This window comes from Bubalus kerabau, chromosome X (genome assembly GCF_029407905.1).
Source record: "Bubalus kerabau isolate K-KA32 ecotype Philippines breed swamp buffalo chromosome X, PCC_UOA_SB_1v2, whole genome shotgun sequence".
NCBI classification, from domain to species: Eukaryota; Metazoa; Chordata; class Mammalia; order Artiodactyla; family Bovidae; genus Bubalus; species Bubalus kerabau.
This window is the reverse complement of record NC_073647.1, coordinates 30287260-30295366: the sequence shown is the minus strand read 5'-3', so window position 1 is coordinate 30295366 and position 8107 is coordinate 30287260. Positions and strand designations below refer to the sequence as shown.

At 37.2% G+C, this 8107-nt stretch overlaps 1 non-coding gene across 1 annotated transcript; it reads right to left on the bottom strand.

Moving 5' to 3' along the window:
• Nucleotides 1-297: 297 nt before the first annotated feature.
• Nucleotides 298-404, bottom strand: LOC129640446 (U6 spliceosomal RNA). The gene has a single exon (XR_008708817.1). It is a non-coding gene; the product is annotated as a U6 spliceosomal RNA (small nuclear RNA).
• Between the last annotated feature and the right edge of the window lie 7703 nt (nt 405-8107).

Genomic DNA, 8107 nt, shown 5'->3' with positions numbered 1-8107 from the left:
TCAGCCTTCTTTATGGTCCAACTCTCACATCCATGCATGATTACTGGAAAAAACGATAGCTTTTACTGTATGGACACTCATTGCCAAAGTGCTAATCCATTCAGTTATGTCCAACTCTTTGAGACCCCATACACTGTAGACTGCCAGACTCCTCTGTCCATGGGATTTCCCAGTCAAAAATACTGGAGTGGGTTGGCATTACCTTCTCCAGGGTATCTTCCCAACCCAGGGATTGAGCCTGCATCTCTTGTATTGGCAGGCAGATTCTTTAACACTGTGTCACCTGGGAAGACCCCCCAAAATATGGGATATTTCAAGAATTTCCATGTCATCTTTGTGCAGGGGCCAGGCTAAGCTTCTCTGTATCATTCCGATTTTAGCATATGTGCTGCCAAAGTGAGCACATTTTATATGATACTCAGTTTTAAAAAGTTGTGTTTATACATTTTGGATATTAGGCACACTAGTGTATACAGAAATCAAAATACAATCTTGTATGCCTGAAGCATATAATGTTGTAAACCAAGGTTACCTCCTCTAAAGTCATGTTTTCTTAGGATTATTATATGATTTTTAAGACTTTTAAACATTTTCCATGTGTTCTAAGATTACTTTTGTGTGTTTTACAAAGTATAAACTATATAAATATTCAAGTAAAATCAAAGGCTAGGTATAGAATATCTCCCATCTAGAAAAATAGACTACTTACATGACTTTCAGAGTTACTTTATTCTCTGTAATCATTGTCTCCAAGAGAAAGGGAACCAAAGTGGTGAAAGCTGGATCATATGCAAGGATGTACCCACTCTTGTTGATTACAAAATGCATTTCATATTTGCAAAGGCAAAGACTGAATTGTATCATTCTAATAGTTTGGATGAGTATTTGGAGAATGTGCTGTATCAATGTGGCATTTCTGAATGATAAAGAATCACATCTCAGTTGGAATCACAGATTATTTTATAAAAATTAAATGAATCTTTTCTACTGGTGCTTTGGGGAATATTAGAATGAGTATTAGAAAAGCTAATTATGTATGCACGTTCACTGCTCCCCTTTGTACATTCTGTCTCCACAAGGATCGGTGAATCATTAACACATAATGCGGCTTGCCAAATGCTTGGCATCAAGGATGGCACTTTTAAGATTATTGGAAGCACTATGATTGAACAGAGAATATTGGCTCCAGCTTCCAAAATTTCTCTCTGCAATGAGGCACAGTCGTATCCATGTAAAACGTGGATGAAGTATGTGAAATGCAACTGGTCCACCAATGTGACCAACCAGGGTCTCAGGTAAAGCAAACCTGAAAAGTTTTGCTGGGCCTTCTCTTACACTTATCCATTGACTGACAGTCTCTTCTTCACCTGATTTGGTTCAGAAATTCCCTACAGTATTATCCTAAGAGCTGACCCGCTTCTAAATCTATTTTTCCTTCTCAAGCTATTTTGTTATCCTACTTACATTCTCTTAGCATCCACTCTTTCTCTGCTCTTGCATTTCTATATTTTTATTTATGTCTTAGTCTTCAAAAATTAAAGCAATCTCATACTTTCAAACAGACTGAGAAAGGATAAATCCTCACTGAACTGATTTATAATTTCCTTGTTACACAAACATGCTTTACTTTTCTAGAGAAAGTAATTGATTACATGAGTAAGAAATTGTCATGTGAAATAAGAAGTCATCACCATATTTTCAAAGGTTTTAATTTTTTGAGAATCTTAATATTCTGAGACCACTTTAAAAAAGTATACTTTTTCAAAAAACTGTATTCTACGTTTCTAAGTCATCTGAAGATGCCTACAAGATATTTTTTCAGGATTATATAGTCAGCTATTTTAATGCTGTGTCTGTATGTGTTTTCTGTTCAATTATTAGCAATATGGCTTTAATGGAGACATAGCATACAGTATTATGCTATAATTTGCAAGGAGGCCCTTTCTTGCAAGGAGATTCCTTGTACCGTGTAGGTGATTATCCTAAAATATAAAACAGTGAAGTATAATAACAAAAATTGCTAACATTTACTGGGGGCTTATTCAACCCCAAGAAACTGTTCTATGCCCTTTATATGTATTAACTCAATCTCACAACCTTATAAGATATTGTTATCATTATTTGGCACATAAGGAAACCAAGGTATTCTGTGGTTAAGCAGCTTGCTCAAAGTCACAAGGCTAATAAAGGGTAGAACTAGGATTCAAATCCAGAACCTATACTATTAACAATGACTGTGCTATTCTCATTAATATTTATAAAGACTAGCAGCAGCAGCAGCTTGCTATTCTCATTAATGTTTATAAAGACTAATTTTGGAAGTTCTTATGGAAATGTGCAAGGTTAAGAGTTATATAGGAGAAATATTATTCTTTAGTTGACTCCAGTGCAAGTCCATGTCATTGGGGCATTTAATTTCTCCCCATGTTTACAATTTTCTAAGCACTTCCATTATTAATAATGGTTAAAAACCAAAAATAAGGAGCCCTAAGGGCTTCATAATTGCCTTAAGCTCCTGAAAGTGAGAAATCTGCTTCAAGGTGGTGGTAGATTTACTCCTTTTCAACATCATGAAAATTGCCAGATGCTGTCAGTAACTAACCTTCTCTCCTGGCTTAGTTCATAGGTGGAACAATATCATTTATTTCTTTGTCATATGCAAAGCAAAGACTCTTATAAAAAAAAAACTTGATTTCTTTTTTATAAATCCATTTATTTCTGCATTTCCAATTTTGCTTTGGGGGTTTTCAGATAGATTGATTAAGTAACTATTGATAGATAATGACATTACTTTTGGAATGTATCAGCAGAATGCTTCAATCCTGGCCTTCTTCAGGTTTGAACACACTTATTGAAATTAAAGCTATTCATCATGTTAATGCTCTACTGTCATTTATAGTTAAGACATAAAATTTTTCCATCCTCTTGGAAAAGGCAACAAGATAAAATTGACATTGGTAGAGAGATAAGGCATCAGCCAGTGTCACTAGATAAAGATAATTCCTTCAACAGTGAAAAAGAGAAAGCTTTCTTATTAAAATTTTGCACTAAAATATGTAGTATTTCAGAATCAACATTGCTTACTACCACTCCAAGTGGACAGTCCAATATAAATAATATTATCATCTTATCATCATTGTGAGATATAAAAGTAAAGTAGAATGTTGCTATAAATGAAATGTTTGCATTGAAATTTAGCCCCATACATAATAGTATTCAGAGATGAGGCCTTTGGGAGGTGATTTAGGTCCTGAGGGTGGAGCCTTCTTGAAAGAGATTAGTGCCCTTACAAAAGAGACCCAGAGAGTTCCTTCCCACTTTATGCCATGCGAAATAACAGTGAGAAAACAACTGTGTATGAACCAGGAACCAGGACCTCACCAGACATAGAATCTGCCACCACCTTGATCTTGGACTTACTAGCCTCCAGAACTGTGAGAAATAAATGTCTGTTGTTTACAAGCCACTCAATATTTTTATATAGCAGCCCAAACAGAATAACACAAATGCTAAACTAGGAATTTTATCTATTGTAAATACTATTTTTGTCTCATCTCTTGCCACCTTACTACTTTTCCAATCACAGCGGTCCTCTGACAATTTCTTGAACACACAAGTGTCTTTCTTGCCTCAATATATTTTGGTAGACCTGGAATTCTCTTACTCCCTCTTTTAACCAAGGTTGGTCTTCTCTTTTTAAGATCTCACTTTCAACATCACCCCTCAGATAGATCTTCTCTAACCATCTTATTGAAACTCCCCCCAATTGTATTTTGTTATCTATCATATAAAATTTTTTTCCCTTCAAAGTACTTATCACAGGCTTTATTGTATCTGTACCAAATTTTTGGCTCTCCTACTAGAGGGTGAGTTCCACAAGTAAAGAGTCCTTAAGAATCTGGTTCATGGCTATATTCCTTGTGCTTGCCATTTAGAAGATACTCAGTAAATAATCACATGATAAATAAACTCATTTGCAACACCACCCATTGTCCAAATGACTGAAAATTTTACTTAATATCTAGGTAGTGGAAGTGTCTGAAAATTCAAGTTGAATGTCTGAAACACTCAGCACTTCATCATATTCTACAGAAGGAATGAATTTATAATAAAAGTATTGAGGAAAGATGTAGATTCTACTGAAGAATTCATAGGAGAGAAAAAGAGTGTGTTGCTATTTGACTTCCTTTCTCCACAGTCTCTGCACTCATTTTGGCTAACTGGGAGCACTGCTTCTACTTTTTCGTTATGTAGCACTCAGTCTCTGCACCGCTCCACCATCTTCCTCTTCACTATCTTTCTGAGGAATTCAGCTGTGGGCTCAAATCTGTATACCAAGAAACAAGAATCTTAAATATAATAAGGCCCAACCTTTGAAGGAAATGCATACTCCCAGGGAGTCCAAAAAGAAGTGTTACTGCTGAGAGGTGCTCTGAAAAGTGAAATTTTATCCAGTTTGTGACATCTCTAAGTGTTGAGAGTTTTTTGTTTGTCATTTTTGTTTGTTTTCTTGCATTGGATCTGGAAAATATCAATCCTGACAGCCAGAGCTGTGCTTAGAATCAAACAACTTTATATATATATATAAACATTACCTAACACATCTAAAGATTGACTAGACTAATGGTGTATGTTACACTCTGTACTAGATATCATGCATGAAATAGTGGTTCCCACCCAAGAGCAGCCTACAATTCCCATTAAAAACTACAGAGCATGATGCCAGTTTAACAAATTGTATCAAATAATTGCATGTCTGTACTGTCTCAATGGTCATGATTGTTTATGAGTAATTCTGAATTCTTAAAAAAAGCACTGAAATAGTAAATTCTTTATATAATTGATGTAGTATTTCAGAAAGTTTATGGTTAGGGGATAGGATGAAATTTTTGTTGAATAAAGCCAGCCCTCTTTTTCCATTAGTTAATTTTATTCCAATTTAGAGTGAACATTTTAAAGAAGGAGTTCTTGTCTAGTTGTTACTCAGGAGTCAAAGTTTCATTTACTACAGATGTAAGTCAAGTATGTCCTGGCTTAGACTAGTGGTCAGGTCCATAGTATTGCTTATCCTTCAACAGCCCAGATGCTAATGTCTTTCCAAAAACTCTCATAGCTGTGCTCTAGCCATACACCTTCCAGTTTCCCAAAAAGCCTAAAAGAACCATGCCATCTCATCCTGCTGATCTGAATACAGTTACAATCTAATAGGAAATACAATATGATACTCACACTGCTGTGTGATAAATGCTAGAAGAATGAGCATAAAAAGCTATTGCACCATAGATAAAGGACACCTATGCTGAGCTTGGAGCATCAGGGAAGTCTTCTAGGAAGAGACAGTAAGTGCTTAGAGACCTAAAGAACAAATAGATGCAAACCAGATGGAAATTAGCCTGTAGAAAGAAAAAAATAGGATTTCTATAAAGCCAGGTAGACATCATACAAAATGGTCTAGAAATAAGAGAGGTACTGCATTTAGTTTCATCTTGTGAATGCATTGGTAGAAAATTACAAGGGAGGAGTAGAATGGAAAATAGTGAGGTTACCAGGGGCCTTGGGTACCAAGACATGAAGTTAAGAGCCATTTAAGGGTTTCAAACAAATGAGTGATAAGTCTAATTTAAGTGTTTACAAATAATAGATTAGAGAGGAAGACTGGAAGCAGAGAGACCAATAGTTGGAAGCTGCTTTATGAATTTAGGATCATCTAGACCAGGCTGGCAGTGGATTAACCAAGGAAACAGCTGGCAGAGGTGTTCAGAAAGAATAGGAGGGACAGATGGAGATGCGAATGACTTCCATTGTTCTAGGTTGGATCATTAGATGAAGGGACCTTTCCCCACCAAAGGCAATGCGAATCAAGACCCAGATATTAGTCCCCACTCCACTAATACTAGCTATGTAACCTTCCCCAAGTTCCTCAACCTCTGCAAGCTTCAATTTCTGCATCTGTCCAATGGGAATGCACTGTCTTATACCACTCACAGGGCAGTGCAAGGGCAAGATATTTATAAAACCTTTCCAAAAGCCAATGTAAGGGATTATTAATGTACTCTTTGAACCATGGACTTTGTTGACTAGCCATATAATGTCTGATCATCTTTTACTGTCACATCTATGTCACTTGTTTTCCTTCATTCTGATGTAAACACTCAAACTTCAAAACTTTGTTTGGAAAATTAAAGATAATATGGCTAATTGGGGCTGAATAAACTTTTGGAAGGCAGAAACTGCAGTGGTATTGGTCTTCTTTTAACAGGGATACATTAACAAGAAGCTACCTTCTCTCCTGTTGAGGAGGAAGATGCTGTTTTATGCTGAGTCTCTCAGTCGTGTCCGACTCTGTGGGACCCCATGGACTGTAGCCCACCAGTCTCCTCTGTCCATGGGGATTCTCCAGGCAAGAATACTGGAGTGGATTGCCATGCCCTCTTACAGGGGATCTTCCCAACCTAGGGATCGAACCCAGGTCTCCCACATTGTGGAAAAGATTATTTACCAGCTGAGCTACCAGGGAAGCCCTGAGAAGAGATAGGGAAGAGTTATAAACTCCTGCCATTAAAGAAAGGCTTCTAAGCTGAGTGAGAAATGACTGCAAGTGTCTTCTACATTCACCTCCAAATTAGAAGCTTTCTCCACTACAAAACTTTGCCTTGAGTCTGCATGCAGTCTAGCTAGCTGAGCTGGGAGTGTCTCTGACATGGTTTAATACATATGATGTCAGAACAACATAACACAGTACTGGGTACTCAGTGGATTCTTAATAAATGGTTTTCAAAGTAACTTAGGATTGTAAAAGTCTCACTTGGGTAAAGAACCTTCAAGGGATAGTTTTGGCAAGCAGTGCTTCAAGTGTCAGAGCAGGAGACTGACAGGCAGTGAGTCAGGAGGAAAAAAGAAAATCTCAGAAAACTAGTAGAACACTTCTTTTCCATAGCACAATACCTGTGCTATTAAAATAAAAATTATTTTCCAACTGGCAAAAAAAGACTTAATCTCCCCCCCCTTTCCAATAATATATTAGTTATGAAAGAGTGTGATCAGGCTTTAGTAACTACTGCTGAAGAGTAATAGAAAGTTAAATATTCCTGCAAATTTTCATTTCTGTCAGTGACTGTAAGTGTAATCTATTTTTTTTCCCAAAACAGACATACTGGCAGGTTATTTAGAAATTCATTTTTAAGGTGACATCCATGATTGTACAAATCCAGGAAGCTAAGTTTTAGTAAAAGCACTAATCAAAGCTGCAAAATGGTAAGCATCATTTCTATCTCCTGAAGAGAGAAAATTGAACAAAATATGACATTTTTTTTTAAAGGTGCCTGTCTGTTATTGTGGCAGTGTCAGAGAATGGTTAAACTTACAGACTCTGGAACCACATAGTTTGGGGCTCAGGGCTCTGAGCTTAGATTTATGACTTTAGGCAAATGAATCTGTTCAAATTCTTTCCTTCAAAATGTGAATACTAAATGGATAATTTTATGTAAAGCAGCTATTGTAATGCCTGAAGATATGTATCAATACAAGTTAGTTTAAGGAGATAGTATTACTATTGGCATTCACATTATTATCAGTACCATTTGTTGTGACCTAATTATTGCCCTAGGAATTGAACAGCAGTTATCTTATTAAATGTACCTATCCATTCTTTGAGTTGGGCATTCTTATCCCAGGGGAGAAAGAAGCAAAGTTTGTCAGTGGTTGATGTGCTAGAAAAACTGACTTGGTTCCCAGATGAAGGCCCGCTTATGAGGCCTGACAGATAATTCAGGGTTTTTCCCTGATGGTAGGAAGCAAAAGACATGAGGAACTGCAGTAAGTGTGTTCATTGTGCTGCTTTCTGAACTGTGTTCCTTTTGTCATGTAGAATAAATATGCATAAAGTAATCATCCATCCCTTGGGTTTTCTACTCTTAGTTCTTTCCCCCCTTCCACATCTGCCCCCAAGTGGCTGCCATCAAGGTCCCACAGGGGCCAATTATATCTGGCTCTGAGTGACAGAAGCTCCACCTACCTGAGGCTGGCTCCGGGCACGGAGCGCACCTGCACATTCACAGCCCAGTAAGCACTCCCAGGACTGGGGTTCCCGGGGGGTCCTGAGCTCAAT